This window comes from Cibotium barometz, chromosome 37 (genome assembly GCF_041138505.1).
Source record: "Cibotium barometz isolate CiBa-2024 chromosome 37, ASM4113850v1, whole genome shotgun sequence".
NCBI classification, from domain to species: domain Eukaryota; kingdom Viridiplantae; phylum Streptophyta; class Polypodiopsida; order Cyatheales; family Cibotiaceae; genus Cibotium; species Cibotium barometz.
The window spans coordinates 10,029,749-10,048,714 of NC_141082.1; positions in this window are offsets into that span (position 1 = coordinate 10,029,749).

The following is an 18,966-nucleotide window of genomic DNA, read 5'->3' on the forward strand; positions in this document are numbered from 1 at the left end:
GAGTTTGGATCTCACTGTAGACTTGATGAAATCAAAAACTATCTTCACCAGCTTATAGAGCACCCTTGAAAACCCGTAGGGCCAAGAGGAATTAGAGCCATTGCATCTGGTGCAGACAAGATCTTAGATTTGCTTTAGAAAAAAGGCGCTAGCGAATTCGCGAAAATCTATAGTTGTAGAAGGCAATTTGGAGAATCGCTTTGATGGGCTGGAGCATGGGGCTTGTGGCTATGTGTGACTAAAGTCTTGGAGGCTATTGTTAAGCCTGGAGGGAGATCAAGCCCCTCCACCACCTGGGGGTACAGAAGCTCTTTGAAAAAGAGGTTTTAAAAAATTGCCCATTAACTTCTGTGGGCCAAGGAAGCCAGGGTCCCAGAATTCAAAGACAGACTCCTTCGTATTAGTCCAATCAGGGTCCCCCATGCCAGAATCAAAGCAACCCCAGAAGAGCGCCAGCTCAGCTTGTAGCCTCCATGCAAAGCAGTCTCCAAACTCCCTCCCAGAATTGGGGTAACCAAAGAGAGAGAGTTCCACCTCAGAATGCAGTAGCTAGAGCCGTCACTATAGCTGAGGAAGTGGAGGAAGAAAAAGGATAGATCTATGCCGCAATAGAGCATCAGGGGAATAACCATCAATTTTCAGTCCTCCAGACTCCAGCAAAGTACTAGGGTAAGCAATTCAAGCTTTTGATTGATTCAAGTAGTACTCATTCTTTTATTTCCCCAGGATGTCTGCGTAAGTTAGTCCTAAATCAAAAATCAGGGAAACCTATGCAAGTGGAATTGGCCAGTGGAAAGATTCTTTTCACACACCTTGAGACAGACCTTATTCAGTTTAGTCTAGATGGGAACGTAACAAAGTGCCAGTTCAAAGTCCTACCCTTGGGAGTCTATGATGGAATCCTTGGAATAAATTAGCTCCACAAAAATCAAGCTGACATTCATTGTTACAAAGGAACCATCTCTTTCCTTGACCTTAATGGGAATAAAGTTCAAGGAACTAGAATTTTTGGATCACCGGTGTTGCAATTAGTCAAGGCTTCTAAATTGTTAAAAGGGCTCAGAAAGAGGCAAGCTATTTATGTCATTAAGATGAATCTAGTAGACATAAAATGCAAGGCTAAATAACCAGAGTGGTTAAGTGATTATGCAGATGTATCCTCCCTGAAGAGCTGACTAAGATGCCTCTGTCTTGCAAAGTAGATCATGAGATCGAGTTAACCCCCAAAGCCCAGTCCCAGTAGCCCTACGTGCATACAAAATGCTAGTCCCTGAAGCCATAGAACTTAAGGAACAGTTAAGACAACTGATAGAGCAAGGATTCGTCAGACCCAGTGTCTCACCTTGGGGTGTGTCCGTTCTCTTTCAAAAGAAGAAAGATGGAACGTTAAGACTCCGTATTGACTATAGAGGATTGAATCAATTAACAATTAAAAATACGTATCCTATCCCTAGGATTAATGAACTTCTGTATCGATTAAGTGGGACCCAAATGTTCACAAAGCTAGATCTCAAATCTGGGTACTACCAGATCAGAATCAAGGAACAGGACATCCCGAAGATAGCATTCAATACTCGCTATGGGCATTATGAGTTCACAGTCATGCCGTTTGGATTGACTAATGCCCCGATAAAATTTAATCATCTTAAGCAGGATATTCTCAAAGAATACTTGGATGATTTTATTCTTGTCTTCTTTGATGATATCTTAGTATACTCAAAGAATGCTGCAGATCATGAAGATCATGTGCGCAAGGTCCTAGAAATCCTAAGGAAACACCAACTCTTTGCAACAAAGAAGAGCAAGTGTTCTCTCTCTGTTGACCAAGTGGAATACTTGGGATTCATAGTATCAAAGGATGGGATTTCTCCTGACCCTGCAAACGGTAAAGGAAGTCAGAGGATTCCTAGGATTAACCCTGATGGTATAGGATCTTTATACCCAGGTATGCTCAAATAGCATCCCCTTTAACTAACCTTCTCAAGAAGAGTACCCTTTTTCAGTGGACTACTATGTGTCAGAGTGCCTTTGATAAACTGAAGACAACCTTAGTAACTAACCCTGTTACCAGATTTTACCAAACCCTTTGAGGTAGTTACTAATGCCAGTGGGTTTGCCTTAGACAGTGCTCTTATGCAGGAAGGTCATGCAGTGGCCTATGAATCCAGAAAACTCAGAACACATGAGAAAAATTATGTCGTAGAATTGCTTCCGAAAGCCTTCTTGGGTGATATGATCACCCTTCACTTTTGTAAGGTCTCTGACTGCCTGCAGTGGTGCCGCATTTACTTTGCATGAGCTTTCTTCATTCTCCATGCACTCCTAGTAGCCTTGAGATACAAGTAGCTGCTTCTCCACCCACATTTTGATACTATTAAGATATCGTGATTGTGGTAATCTTGGTGGAGTTTTCTTTTGGGTTGGTGTGGAAGGTTTGGGACCCTCCTTGACTTTGGCTGGTGCTAAGGCTGCAAGTTTGAGACTCATGGTCATTATTGATGATGATGAGGTTAGAGTCTCTTGAGGAGTGGCTGTCAATGATGAGGCCTTTGAGCATGTGGTTGTCTCCTTTGATGAGGTTTGTCGATGAAGATGCATAGGATCCGGGGCCTTTCCTTTGAGTTCCTTGTTAGAGATAGATGGTTGGGCTCTGGGAACTTCTTCAGGAATAGCTATTGATTGCGAGGTTTTGGCATCGAACTTCATAGGTTAGGATGGGGTTGAAGGACTAGATGCTTTATCCGAGTCGGTCGTTGACGCAAATGGTAGGTCCTTGTGTAGAGGGGCTTTTGTGGAAGAGGCTTGTATCCTTTTGCGTTCAGCATCATAGATATCCATTAAAGTCGATCCTCTTCCTGGCAGTATGGTATTGTCAACTTTTTGTCATTGGCCATTATGATGACTCTATCGCTAGCAAAGCATAGTGGTGCTTAGGCAGCAAAACTATCCATTTATGCCCCAAGATCAGATCTACTTCCAACACATACTCAACCACAAAAAACTTGCAAGTGAGAGGGCTAGTTTCAATATACATTGTATGCTCAAATTGTATGTTCAAAGTACCCCAAACATGGCATGTTCAAGTCTTGTGTACAGTGTATTCCTTAAGGATGTGCCATGAGTGTTGGTTGACCTAGCAAATCCCATAGGTCAAGAGTCATGAGATTGTGTTCTCATGTTGGATAAAGTTGTGCTTGAGCTGTGGTGGTTTTATTTGAAATATCCAGTCCAACAAGAATCCTAGGGATCTTTTCTGTAAGATATGTTGGAAGTTCCAGATCATGCAAGGTTTCTTCCTCCCGTAGTAGTAATTTTACATTGCTTGCAAGAGTGTTCAAGGTGACTGTTTGCATGGATTCATCTATTGAACACAACGATTCACCTATCCAAGTTCCACCAAGGATGACATCATACTCAAGGGATTCTAGGGTAGGCTCTCCTTGCTTTTCAAATTCATGTGCAGCACCACTACCTTCCAAAACGGACAAGAGCTGCGCACGGCCTCATGATCAACATCATTAACTTACCAAGCCCATCATTCCAGTCGTCGGTGCCCTGCATTTAGTATCCATCTGCACACCATACTGATGCAATAAAACTCCCAGATCACCAGCATCTGCTTCGAAAAAAACACGTGCATAAACCAACTTTCTGCCAAACCACTCGGCCTGTACAATTGCCAGGGCATTCAGGGCAAATTTTATTCACACACCACACGCACCATATGTACACTGACCAAAAATACCTTCCAGATTTTAGCCTGACAGTTGGATTTCCCTACAGGCAATGATGTTCAGTGCAAGCGCGCATGGATTAGCCCTCGAGATAGTCATAACATCATGAGACAATAGACACTTGGGTGTCATTGGGACAACCTAAACTCATCCCTACAAGCAATAGTCTTGCAAGAGGGGCTAATGGACAAAACATTGAAGTTCCAGGTTTCTTTAGATACACTACTCGAACAATCGATAGGCGATATGGAATTTACATTCCATGTAAGTGGAGTTCGTTGTAGATGGCCACCTCGACATCTAGAAGGTGGTGAAGAGCTGGAGGACGTGAAAGAAGGGGAGGCGGCCGTTTTGAAGGAGAGCGAGGTGCAGTCAGAGTGCGGACCGCCGTGTGAAGAGCAGAAGGCTCTGGTGTGTGTGCAGCCAGGAGCGCAGAGAGCTGGCTGGGGTTGACGTGGGCGCCCTCTGGAAACTGCAGAGGCACAGCAGAGGCGACAAGTGGCTGAAATGGGATGCCTGGAGAGAGGCGAGCTGCTGCCTTGTGGTGTGTAGGCCTCGTAAGTATGGGTGCGTGAGGCGCTGCAGGTGAGCGTGGAACACAGAGGAGCGCAGCTAGTCGGGGACTTGGTAAGAAAGCGCAGCCATTGAGAGGTGACAAGCTGGCGTAGAAGGGCTCTCTGGGGCCAACGTACAGATGGAGAGAAGCAGCTAAGAGCTGGGGGCGCCTGGAAACAGACGGGCTGGAAAGTGGCCGCCTAGTGCTGAAGGAGGAGCCCAGGTTAGTTGCGCAGAGAAGTGAGCGTGAAGAGCTCACGACTGGATGATGCTGCAGAGGCTGGCGGTGGTGTTGCAGAGACAAGAAGAGGCATAGTCGAAGAGCAGAGGAGTCGCCTGTGTGAGTGAAAGGGGCCGTATGGGTGAAGCCTTGGTGTGAGGGATAAGTGTGCAGCCCGGCTGGTTCTGCAGGCACCGACCAGGGGAAAGTGAAGACAAATGAGAGGGAGCTGCTGTTGGCAGCGAGATCGAAGTGGTGTTGATTGTGGCTTGGGTTGGAGCAGCAGAGAGGGCTGCTGTTGTGTGGAAGGGATTGAGTGATGTGGCTTGGGCTAGATATCTGTGGATGCTGCGGTGAGCAGTGGTTCGTGGTGCAAGGGATTGTGCAAGGCTCTGGTGGTTGGTGAAGCTGCTGGTCACGACATACAGAGAGTGGGAGCTGCTGAGTGAAGGTTAGCTGGTGTGGGCGCCTTCTGGTGAGAGTAGCTGGTCTTGTGTGGGTGATGATTGCAGGCAGTGAGTGGATGCTGACCAGAGAGGGAGCCTTGGGTTTTTGTGTGTGTTGGATGCAGAAGTGGTGCTGATGTGTGGGCTGGAGACAGTGGGGCTCGCCTACGACAATTGGCAGGTAGCAGCAGACAGAGAGTAGCCGGGCTACAGAGGAAGTGAAGAAGGGTTGCTGGTGTGGGCGCCCTCTGGAGATTACAGGGACCGGGAGACAGAGGCTCGGTTGTCAGACGCAAGGGTGTATTCCCTTGGCAGTAAATCCTGGCCAGAGTCCTGGTCTTTGGTGTATTTGCTGAGTTTGTACATGGTTGATGCTGTATATGTTTTTTGTTGAATGATCATCTGTCCTTCATGGTTCTGAGCTGTCTTATGGTGTGGGTGGGTGGCGAATGGTGAGAGAGTGTTCCAGCCGGTGGCTGGTGGTGCCCCGTTCGTGTGAGTGTTTCCAAGTTTGGGAGGTGGAAGAACTATAGAGGCAGGTTCTTTCTTCTTTTTTTCACCTCACATCCTTCTGGTGCCCCCACTGAGGAGTGGCTCTTTCTGGTATAGTTTGACTGAGGATTGCTCAGGGATTTCTCTTACGAGGGTGTATGCCCCAGAGTGAGAGATTGAAGGAAGGTGTTTTTGGGTTTTTGCTTGGGATTGGAAGTGAAGTTTTGGGATCAAGATGATGTCTTATCCAGAGTTTTATGGTGGTCCGAATGAGGATGTGGCAGACTTCTTGGAAAGGATGGAGGTTGCATGTATAAGCAACCACATTAGTGAGTCGGTACAGGTGTTGCGGCTGCTGAGCATCTGTTTGAAGGGAGATGCAAGGACCTGGTACAAGACTTATGAGGAGTCATTAAGGGATGCTGTTCCACGCATTGAGATGACTGAGGATGGACTGAAGACAGCACTTAGCAACAGGTTCAAGAAGGTGGAAGACCCCGACAAGGTTTGGCATGAGGTGCAAGCTCTGACACAAGGTGAGTTTGAATCAATAGATGATTATATAAAGAAATTTTCTTTGCTATGGGAAACTTTATGCAGGGCTTTAGGGGAAGATCAGGTACCGCCTGACATGATGAAGAAAAATAAGTTTGTGGCTGGACTTAAGAGGAGTATTCGCTGGAAAGTGGAATTGAAGAAGCCCAGGTCTTTTGAGGATGCGGTAGAAATTGCTAAGTCAAAAGATTGGAAGCTGCAGCGAATGAATCAGCTGGGGATGATTCCAGTTGCAGCACAGCCGGAGATTCGTAGAGTGGAGGCTACACCCATGAATGCAGTGATTGAGAGGATGAAGCCCACTGAAGCCCAAGCTATGCAGATGGTGCCACAAGCTAGTCAAGGAGTACCTATGGTTTCTGCAGGTTCTGATGAGGGATTGCGGCAGGATATGAAACAGATGGTTGATCTTATGAAGAATTTGAGCTTAAATTTAATGGGAAGTACAGGTGGTGGACGTGGTAGAGGCCGAGGCAACAATCATGAAGGGGGAGATGGACAAGCAGGATATGGACGTGGTCGCGGCAGGGGCCGTCATTTCATTCCTACATGCTGGAACTGTGGTGAGCTTGGTCATCTGAGTACAGATTGTGATAAGCCTCAACGTATGGGTGGTGATATGTACCCACTACCTTCACAACTACCTGACAGGTCAAATGATTATGGTATTGATATCATGGATCAAGCAGGTCCGAGTGGAATCACAGCTGAAGAGAAGGGTAAAACTAAGGTGATAGATGTAGTCACCCTTGAGAAGACGAAGGAGGCAGAAGCAGATGTGATGCCTTTGGGGAAACGGATGCCACAGGAAAGGGAAAGCAAAGATGCAGCAGCGCCTAGCAAGAAGAAAGGAAAAGTGAAAGAAGGAGAAGATGTGAAGGTCAAGCAGAAGAGGAAGCCTCGTAGGAAGTTTCAGGTAACTGATTTTCCACTAGGGGGTGGGCAGGATAGCTATAGTTTGCAGGAGGACATGGCTGGAAGGAAGGCTAACATTACTTTTGGGCAATTGATAGAGTTAGCTCCCAATTTGAAGCGTCAGTGGAAAAGACTTGTGAATCCGAGAGAGAAGGAGCCTGCCAGAGGGATAGTGACTGTTCTATCTGTTCAGGAGTTACCTGATATATGTCCTGTGGTGAATGTTTGGTACAAAGGGAAGAATCTAGGAGAGGCATACATAGATGGTGGAGCACAAATTTGTGTGATCACATTGGCAGCTGTGGAGAGGCTTGGTCTTGATTTTACTGAAGCGTCTGGATTCCGTATTCGGCTAGCCAATCATCAGAAGGTCAAATGTTTAGGTATGGTTAAGGAATTGGAATTGGAAGCTTTTGATGTAAAGGTGCTTGTGGATTGTCATGTTATGCCTGCAGGAATGGGTGCATTCCCCATTATTTTGGGAAGACCACCATGGCTGAGAGCGGTGAAGGCTGTGCAGGATTGGAGGAAAGGGGTTATTACTCTGTATGACAGGAGAGGAGATAAGAAGCAGTTTAATATGGATAACCAGAAGCCTGTCAATGATGAAGAGGAAAGTGAAGCTGATTCGAGTGATGACACGACCAGTAGCACCACTACTAGTGAAGGAACAGAGGATACTTCATCCAGTGAGGAGGATGCAGAGATGGATGCTGTGGTTATTGATGAGGAAGTGCTTGGTGATGAGGTTGCTGAACAGGAAGAAGCCATACATGAGGAATGCGAGGAGGTACAAGTGAATCCTGAACAAAGGTATGCATGTGATGTGAAAGAACTTGCCTTTAAGTCTTTGGATAATGAACCTGTGTGGGATGAGTGGGAAATAGACAGTCTACAGGATGATGAGCCTGAGCTGGAGCTGGATGATGAGATGTGCATAAATGTTAAAAAAGCCATGACCAGAATTGAGGCTATGAAGAAAGAGAAACACCAGAAGACTTTGAATGATGCTGCGGTTATAGATGAGACTATGGATGCTGTAATGGATGAATTTCTTGGTGGTCTTGATGAAGATGAGGATACAGGGACTGAGGTGGATGCTTTGGCAATGGTGCCTTTTGAAGAGGAGTTTGTTTTGCCTGTGGTGGCTGGTTTTGATGGTGAGGCTTCTTATGCTGATGGACAGGGAAATGTTATGGTACAACAAGTTTTTTTTGATGAAGCTTTCATCAATTTTTACCCTCAGGAGGAGTTGCTGCATTGGTTCTCTGATATAGGTGTTGACCGTATCAGGGATATTGGGATTGAGATGAGACGGGATGGTGTGTATGTCAGGAGCTTTGCTTCCAGAAGCTTTGGTGATATGTTGTGGGATATGGGATGGAAAATTATGCCTGTGGAGGATGACAGAGTTTCTTGGATCATTTGGAAGAGAGATGTGTTGGTTACACTGTATGATGCTCAGAGAATTGACGGAGGGAAACGTGGTCATATGCTTTCTGCTGATCATAAATGATTCAGCAGGCTAGGGGTTGGGCAAAGTATGTCAGGCTAAAATTTGGAAGGTATTTTTGGTCAGTGTACATATGGTGCGTGTGGTGTGTGAATAAAATTTGCCCTGAATGCCTTGGCAATTGTACAGGCCGAGTGGTTTGGCAGAAAGTTGGTTTATGCATGTGTTTTTTTCGAAGCAGATGCTGGTGATCTGGGAGTTTTATTGCATCAGTATGGTGTGCAGATGGATACTAAATGCAGGGCACCGACGACTGGAATGATGGGCTTGGTAACTTAATGATGCTGATCATGAGGCCGTGCGCAGCTCTTGTCCGTTTTGGAAGGTAGTGGTGCTGCACATGAATTTGAAAAGCAAGGAGAGCCAAGTGGAGTTCGTTGTGGATGGCCACCTCGACATCTAGAAGGTGGTGAAGAGCTGGAGGACGTGAAAGAAGGGGAGGCGGCCGTTTTGAAGGAGAGCGAGGTGCAGTCAGAGTGCGGACCGCCGTGTGAAGAGCAGAAGGCTCTGGTGTGTGTGCAGCCAGGAGCGCAGAGAGCTGGCTGGGGTTGACGTGGGCGCCCTCTGGAAACTGCAGAGGCACAGCAGAGGCGACGAGTGGCTGAAACGGGACGCCTGGAGAGAGGCGAGCTGCTGCCTTGTGGTGTGTAGGCCTCGTAAGTATGGGTGCGTGAGGCACTGCAGGTGAGCGTGGAACACAGAGGAGCGCAGCTAGTCGGGGACTTGGTAAGAAAGCGCAGCCATTGAGAGGTGACAAGCTGGCGTAGAAGGGCTCTCTGGGGCCAACGTATAGATGGAGAGAAGCAGCTAAGAGCTGGGGGCGCCTGGAAACAGACGGGCTGGAAAGTGGCCGCCTAGTGCTGAAGGAGGAGCCCAGGTTAGTTGCGCAGAGAAGTGAGCGTGAAGAGCTCACGACTGGATGATGCTGCAGAGGCTGGCGGTGGTGTTGCAGAGACAAGAAGAGGCATAGTCGAAGAGCAGAGGAGTCGCCTGTGTGAGTGAAAGGGGCCGTATGGGTGAAGCCTTGGTGTGAGGGATAAGTGTGCAGCCCGGCTGGTTCTGCAGGCACCGACCAGGGGAAAGTGAAGACAAATGAGAGGGAGCTGCTGTTGGCAGCGAGATCGAAGTGGTGTTGATTGTGGCTTGGGTTGGAGCAGCAGAGAGGGCTACTGTGTGGAAGGGATTGAGTGATGTGGCTTGGGCTAGATATCTGTGGATGCTGCGGTGAGCAGTGGTTCGTGGTGCAAGGGATTGTGCAAGGCTCTGGTGGTTGGTGAAGCTGCTGGTCACGACATACAGAGAGTGGGAGCTGCTGAGTGAAGGTTAGCTGGTGTGGGCGCCTTCTGGTGAGAGTAGCTGGTCTTGTGTGGGCGATGATTGCAGGCAGTGAGTGGATGCTGACCAGAGAGGGAGCCTTGGGTTTTTGTGTGTGTTGGTGGATGCAGAAGTGGTGCTGATGTGTGGGCTGGAGACAATGGGGCTCGCCTACGACAATTGGCAGGTAGCAGCAGACAGAGAGTAGCCGGGCTACAGAGGAAGTGAAGAAGGGTTGCTGGTGTGGGCGCCCTCTGGAGATTACAGGGACCGGGAGACAGAGGCTCGGTTGTCAGACGCAAGGGTGTATTCCCTTGGCAGTAAATCCTGGCCAGAGTCCTGGTCTTTGGTGTATTTGCTGAGTTTGTACATGGTTGATGCTGTATATGTTTTTTGTTGAATGATCATCTGTCCTTCATGGTTCTGAGCTGTCTTATGGTGTGGGTGGGTGGCGAATGGTGAGAGAGTGTTCTAGCCGGTGGCTGGTGGTGCCCCGTTCGTGTGAGTGTTTCCAAGTTTGGGAGGTGGAAGAGCTATAGAGGCAGGTTCTTTCTTCTTTTTTTCACCTCACACCAACCATACCATGATAAGATCTTCAAAAGGAACCATGGGTGTTTCGGTTATTGTTTTAGCTTCAGATCCTGTGTCTGTTTTATATTCCCACTCACTTTCATCCTCTGTTTGGGTCTCAGTTTTTTCAAGAGTACCCAATGCGTACACTGGCACACTTGGCCCTCTGACAATTCTTTATGAGGGCTATTTGAAAACTTGCGAATCCTCACAGTCCTATTTTATGTAGTTTGTTATGTCCTTATATAACTCAGGTTGAGCCATTAAAGGTGCAAGTGTTGATGTGATGCTGGCTTTATCATGAGAGAAGAGCATTCCTCCGAATGAGGTTTTGAGAGATTGTTTTAATCTTGTAAGGGAATTATCGAATTCCTCACGTGCTTTCTCAAGCCTATAGTTCGTACAATCTGTCTTAAATGACTCTTCTATAGTAAAGAGTATGTCTTCCTCTTGAAAGGGAAAGCGATACTCTTCTAGGCTTTGAATCTTGGTTGCTCTTTTAGGATTGGCATTATGAGGCTCAATCACAACTGGTGACCCTATAAGACATTCAACCAAGCTAAGCATGCTCTCCTGAGCTTGCTTTTTGCGTTTCACATACATCATGTGATCATTATTATCCATTTGGGGTGGTTGGATAGGTTCTAGTTTCTTGATTGGTCTATGTGGTGCACTGAGCGAAGAGTAAGAACTTGTTTCATCCTCACTTTATACTAGAACTTGTTTCATTTTCTGACTTTCTTTGGTTTGTCAGTTTTTTATTATGTTTACCCATGCGACGAGATAGAATTTTCTTTTGGGTTTTTGTATCCTCCTATGTCATACATATGGGTGTTGAGGTTTGTGTGGTGGTCTTTGATGAGGATGCGTCTGCATCCTATATAGCTTTTGGCTCTTTTGTGTTTATGTCCCCTTTTGGATTTATGTCCAATATAGACTCCTTTTTCCTATCTTTTAATTCGACCTTGGTTTCGATAGTTTTTTGTCCCTTGTCTTTCTTTGGTTTCGAAGGTTTTGTTTTCTCTTTTAGGTTCTGTTTTAAAGCATGTTCTTCTACCCATGTTGAGGTATTGTCTTTTGCTTTCCTTTTGACTGTTTCTCATACCTTGGCTAAGCATGTAAGCACATTCAAGGATACCGTGGACAATTTCCCATTTTGTACACTTAAGATGTTAAGAGTTGTATTTTGTGAGACAAGTTGCATTGAAGGAACTCATCTTGGGCAATCTTGGAACATGTGATCAATGCCACATCATTCACACATTGGTCTCGCAAGGTGTCAGTGAGACTATGGGCATGGAAGTATTCCAAACTGTGTAGTCTACCACCTTGTAAGGTCCACGATAATAGAAACACTGAAGTGTTTGATTAACTACTTCTTGAGTATTTTCTACCCTTTGGACTGTTTCTGTTTGGTGCACGGGAGATGGAGGTTTTGAGTCCATTGTGGATGAAGCGGGACACTTGTTAGTATCATGGTTAAAGGTTTTACAATATATGTAGTATAGAAGGACAGGTGTCTTGTATGCACAATGAGGATTGGGATGGTCGTAGAGTGATTGCATTCAACACAAGGCATTTTGCTCCTCACTTTTAGAGGCATTAAGGATGTGTGGTTTTGAAGGTCTTCATCCTCTCTTAGAGATGTTGGTTGTAAGGTTTTAAGCGAGGGTGCATAAAATTCTGGGAATGTTAATTCCGAGATTGATCTTTCTTTTACCATTGCTTCACTTGGTTTAGATGAGGAACTCCTCGTAGCATGATCATCTTCTAGCATGTTATCATCTAAACGTATTGCTTGTTTACAACATTGATCGAATGTTTTCGGATTGGAAACAATGATCAAGTTGTGTAAGCTATTATTCTTCAAGCCCATCATGAAACACCTCCTCAATTGAACATCGTTTAATTTTTCCCATGACTCATAACATGAGTCTAAGAGTTTTATCCGAAGGATAAAATCTCTAATGGATTCATTTAGTTAACGCTCAATTGAATAGAGTTCTATTGCTACACTCCATCGATCACCTTGTCTGGAAAAGCCATGTATAAAGGCTGATTTCAAGGTTTTGAAGTTGGTCTTGATCGCTGGCATCAATGCGATGAACCATCGACTAGCTTTTTCCTCTAAGCATAAGTTTAACGCATGTACCTTAGTGGGGCAATTGGGATTTCCAAAGGCATCACATCTCTATTCAAACATTTGAAGGAATTGAATAGGGTATGTTATTCTGTCATATTTGCCCATAATTTTGGAAATTTGTACGGCTGTATTTCTGTATGAATCATTGAGGCCGTATGTGAGTGCTCGTGTTGGAAGAGACTTAGTAAGTCCTTGGGACACTCCCCTTTCTAGACTAGTCAGTATGTCCAAGGTGTGGGCCACCCCCCTTTCTAGACTAGTCAGTATGTCCAAGGTGTGGGCATCTAGGAAAGGGTTGGTACTTATAGGACTTGCGGGAATGTTAGGCAAGGGACCAAAGCCCGGTGGGATCGAAGTCATAGGGGATGTAAAACTTGATGACATGCTTGTTATAGGCATGGCCAATGGCATGGGGAGGTGAAATGGCGGCATAGATCTCAATGGCTCGAAGATGACTGCCATTGGGTTTAGTCCTTGTGTAATCCCTGTGGCACTCCCTCTATCGTGGCCATGTCAGAGTGCCTAAATGCTCCTTAATGAGCAATTACAATTACAATTTTGTTTTGTTTTGTTTTTACTTTTTACTTTTTATACTTTCCTACAACCCGTTTACAGCCTCAGGAGGCTTGGCAAACTCTTCATTGGATCAAATGGATGTCCGTTGGCCCTAGCGCTATACACACGTGAACCACCTCAGATATTTTCCCAAAAAAAGCGTATGCTAGGAACTTCCCAGATGGAGGAGGAGGTCCTAAAACCTATTTTCCATCACTGTCTCAAGACAAAAAAAATTCCTAAGAATTTTTTTCTTGTTTCACAGCACGTTTTTTAGGGTGTTCTAAAAGGAATTTTGAAAAACTCTATATGAGGGAGTTGTAGTATTTTTAGAGTACTACAACTTTGTTTCCCTGGTGCAACATAGTACGTGGCCTAGCAGTTTGAGTTCTTTAGGTAATTGAGCCACCATCTTGGCTAATTCTTCATCTCAACACTATTAGATGCTTCATTGTTTGGCCTCCTATACCTACCTATTTCTTCTATAAGGGTCTTCTTCGTTGAAAGGTCTCTATAGGTACAACCATATTAGTAAGACCTTAAGTTTGTGTATAGTATGAATTCATCCATTCCGCAAAAGAGTCTTTGCTGTCCTATAAATGATATCATCATAATCTCATATCACTAGCAGGGTGCGAGACCTCTAAGCAATCTTTATTTTGCTTCAAAGGATAGGTTAGGGGGGTTGAAATATCCTAGGAGGGGGTCTCATGCTCATTAAGGTGTGGTACTCTGATTAGGAGTAGTTGTTGGTACCTCACCCTCTTCTAGTGGCTTATGGGCTTGCGAGTGTGGTGGCTCATCAAAGGGCTCATTGTTGGCATCTGGGAAGCGAGCTTCTTAGGGCCCTCTCCTTGTTCTTTCTTAGCTCCCTTGGATATCTCGGCATCCTTTGGCTGTATCCTTTGGTTGTTCTTTGATAACTATGTTGACCCCTTCTTTAGTGCCTTTATCTACACCCTCAACATCCTATTAAAGTAATCCTTCATGTTAAGATTATCAATGAAGTCCAAGACCTCGTCACCTTCCACCTATCCAAAGGTAGGATAGGCAACATGTGTGGTGGTAAAGAAGAAGGCATTGACTACCTTTTCCAATTCAATTTGAGCTACAATCTAGCGGTTGAGAACTATAATGCCGATTGGGTTATAATAAGTGGCATCTAATGAACTAGCCTGCATAGCTTTACAAGTTGTCAACATGATGAGAGTGAGTCCTTCTTCATGAACCCATTGTTCTATTATATTATTACCCAAGGTAGGAGGCTCAGCAAATTGGTCAACATTCAACACTATCTACTCTGCATCAACCTCTACACATGGTTTGTTAAGTAAAGGCACCAAGCTTGATAGTTGGGCAACCATTAGATGCACCTTTGGAATATAAATTCTAGCTAGAAATGTCTCCTTTGAAAATAAGCATGTTTACTAGAGTTATATATCCCATGGGCACTTTACTAAAAAGATTGGGGGAAGAGAGAGAGCTTGAGCTCTTGCAGGCACACACACAAGTATGGAAGGCTGAAATCTTCTTCTTCTTCTTACTCTCAAAAGAAGGCTACAAAAAGATAAGTGAAAACCCAACAATCTTGGCCCCCCCTCCCTCCACACATTCCCTTGTGGAGATAAGGGTGAGAAGATTGTGGATGAAAACCATCGAGTGGGCTCCGGTCCCCCGTTCGCGTGCGGACTCTCACAATCCCCTCGAACCACGCTCTGATACCAGTGTTAGATATCCGTAACGCCACTACGGGCGTTACCACAAGAGGGGACGGCCTCTGGCTCACCACCCAGCCATAGAGGAAGAATGAGGATTGCCCCTCATCCCCCAGGCTATATAGTGTGTGGCCTGCCGTCCACACTAGCCTGGCCGCCCATGACTCCGCATGGGCGTCCTCTCCCACTGAACCCCGGACATGGCCATCCGGTCTGCCGTCGGTCACAGGCATTATAGCCTACGTGACATTACCCCCCCCCTTAAGAAGAGTTTTCGTCCTCGAAAACAAACTGGGGAAACCTTTTGGAAATTGCACTACGGCGTTCCCAGGTAGCTACCTCCTCATCCCTATCTGTCCATTTAACAAGTACCTCCTGGTACACTTTATGTCGGGTCTGTCTATCACGATACTGTAGAATCCTTTCAGGTTCATGTGGTATCTTTGGTGGCTCTATCAAGTCCACCAAAATTTCTGGAGAAACTGCGTTTTCTAACCCGTGAACTGATTTCTTCAGTTTACTGACATGGAAGACAGGATGGACTTGAGAACTCTCCGGTAACTCAAGTTTATATGCTACGTCCCCAATCTTCTTAAGGATTTTAAAAGGACCACAATATCTCGGAGAAAGTTTATCACACTTTCCCGTTTTCATGGTTTCTGACTGCGCAGGAATCTTGAGGAATACAAAGTCACCTTCTGCAAAGGTCACCTTTCTTCGTCCTTTATCCGCATAAGTCTTAGCGCGATCTTGAGCGCTACGAATGCTCTCACATGCGGCTCTGAGCATATCATTCATATCTTCAAGGAAATCCTTGACAGATTGAATCTTCTCCTTTTCTAGGCCTACAGCCATCGGAGATCTCGGCTGGAATCCATACATTAACATGAATGGTGTAAATCCAGTCGCTGAGTGTTTGGAGCTGTTATAGGCAAACTCCAATAAGGGCAAGTACTCTTCCCAATTAGATTGCTTCTTACTAACATAAGAACGCAACATATCTTCTAGAATTTGTTGAACTCTTTCAGTTTGACCATCAGACTCCGGATGATCTGCCGTACTCATACTCAGAGTAGTATCCAGCTTTTTGAAGACTTCCCTCCAAAAATGACTGTTGAACTTTCTATCTCTATCCGACACTATATCTGCGGGCAGGCCATATAGCTTGTAGAGATGTTCAATAAAGAGTTTTGCCAACTCTGGCGTTTTAACAGTTTTCTTCGTGGCAATAAACTTTGCCATTTTAGTTAACCTGTCCACTACCACCCACACCGAGTCATTCCCTCGACTTGTCTTGGGTAAACCGGTAATGAAATCCATGGAAATGCTTTCCCATTTCCCTTGAGGAATCTCCAGCGGATGGAGTAGTCCTCCAACCTTAAGACGTTCATGTTTATTGACCTGGCACTTATTGCATTTCAGCACATAAGTCTGGACGTCCTTAAACAAACTAGGCCAATAAAACTGTCTTTTTACTAGTGCATAGGTTTTCTGAATCCCAGGATGACCCGCACTTGGACTATCATGACTTTCTTTAAGAATATGGGCCCGAAAGTCACCAATAGTTGGTACACATATTCTACCCTTGTAGAGTAAGTACCCGTCGTCAATGGAGTAATTAGCATATTTCTCCCCCCGACGAAGTTTATCACTCCCCTTTGAAGCCGTGGCAGTCAAAGGTGATGAAGGGCCTACGTCAGAACTCTCCGGCTCCAAACTATACCCAGAAGACACGGCTAGTCTCTCCGGACTAACTCTCGCTTCCCTTCCCGTTGCACCTTCGGCCAGTCTCTCCGGACTAGCAATACGTGCCAATGAGGGAGGTGGTCACGTCTGTGAAGAAGTGCGTACGCGTACAGCGCGCCAGACCTCTGTAAAAGATGGATCGTGCTCACATAAACCACGTAGGGACTCCAAGAAATCATTCTTGAAGACTGTGAAACTAAGTTCATTTATCTGTGGCATGCGACTAAGTGCATCTGCCACCACGTTATACTTACCTTTCTGGTAACGTATCTGAAGGTCAAACTCCTGTAGAATCTCCGCCCACCGAGCTTTTCTACCCTTCAGTTCATTTTGACTTGAAAGCCATTTCAGACTTTCATGGTCCGTCCGGACCTCAAAAGTAGCACCATATAAATAGTGTCTCCACTTTTTCAGTGCATGAACTATCGCTAGTAACTCTCGCTCGTAAGCCGAGTAGTTACGCTGCGCACGATCTAACTTTTTACTCTCAAATGCAATTGGGCGTCCCCTTTGCATAAGTACGGCCCCAATGGCCTCATTACTAGCGTCTGTTTTCAAAACAAACAGCTCATTTGGATCGACAATTGTCAAAACAGGTGCAGCTGCTACGGTCACCTTGAGCTTGTCAAAGCTCTTCTGTTGGGCATCCCCCCAACTAATGTTTTTTGTTTTTGACCGTAATAACTGGTTAGTCAACGGGACTGCGATCTTCGCGTAGTCCTTCACATACTGTCGGTAGAACCCTGACATGCCAAGAAAAATCTGCAGTTCCTCGAGATTCTTCGGTGCTGGCCATTTAAGAATAGCCTCTACTTTTTCTGGCTCCATCCGCATACCATCGACGGATATAATATGGCCAAGGTAGTGAATTTCTGTTTCAAAAAATTCACATTTGCTTTTCTTCGCAAATAGTTTGTGCTCTCGCAACAACTCGAACACTAGACGCAAATGCTCTATGTGTTCTTTCTGTGTTTTATTGTACACAAGAATATCATCCAAGAAAACTACTACGAATTTTCCCAGATATGGACGTAAAATACTATCCATTAGCGTCATAAACGTCGCTGGAGCATTGGTTAGCCCAAATGGCATAACCAAAAACTCAAAATGCCCGAAACGGGTCCTAAATGCTGTCTTCGCAACATCTTCTTGTTTAATTCTAACCTGATGATACCCAGATCTCAGGTCTATTTTTGTAAAGTATCTCGATCCATAGAGTTGATCAAACAACTCATCCATGCATGGCATTGGATACTTGTTCTTAATCGTTATCTGATTAAGAGCCCTATACTCTATGCACATCCGCATAGATCCGTCTTTCTTCTTTACCAGAAGAATAGGCGATGCCCACGGACTTGAACTAGGCCGAATAAAGCCTTTGTTCAAATATTCCGTTAATTGTTTTTCCACCTCCTGTGCCTCGGAGTGGCTTAATCTATAAGCAGGTTTGCTTATAGGTTTTGATCCTGTCATAACTTCGATGCCATGGTCTACTTCTCTAGATGGTGGTAAACCATCTGGTAAATCATCAGGAAAAACATCTTGAAATTTCTCTAATAAATTCGTTAAAGTATCTACGTACTTTTTCTTTAATGTCTCATTCACCTTGGATTTTTTCTTGTTTGAATCACATGCATGCCAAACAGGGTTTTCAAACAGTGGGTCTCGTCCAAGGTTATTTTGTTTTTCTTGTTTGTCTACGCAAACATCATTTATCGTTTCATCTACGGAAACAGAATTCAAAAGAGGGTAACAAGCATATACCTCTGCTATCTGGTCTCTGCGGACTGCTGTACACAGCTCCATGGTGGAAATAAGTGGTGTGGCAGGGACAGTACGGTCGCCCTGCAGGGTGATGACTCTACCTCCGTGCTCAAAACATAACGTATTATGTAAGTGATTCCGAGCTAGACTAGGGCCCAAGCCATACAGCCACTCCCTGCCTAGATATACGTCTGCTCTGGCTAAGTGCATGACCTGAAAGTCAAGCGGAGCCTCATAGTCCTGCATAGATAATGGGACCCCCAATACTACGGTATTCCATACCGTTTTGTCATATCCGTTGGCTAGGCCAACAGTATACTCATGATCACTCCGGGTCTCAGTCAATCCCAACTTCTTGACTAACGAGTAGTTCAAGAAGTTGTGGCTAGCTCCATCATCAATAAAAACTGTGACTCTACGGCCACCTATGGTGCCATACATGCGCACCATGTCATGAGGACCTACAGTAGGCTGCCACATCGCTGGTGTCACTGAACAAGCATGATGCTCATCACAATGACATACTGTCACCTCTCTGAACTCTGCGGAACTGAGAGGGAGTCTCTGCACTGTATGCAACTGCCTAGAAGATTTACCATCTTTTTTGGGCTCGTTGCCACTAGTGCTGGCTTTAGGCTTTGGACACTCAGTCTTCGTGTGCCCTACTTCATTGCAATTAAAGCAACGATTTTCCTTATGCGCTTTAATATACTGCTCTTTCTTTTGGAT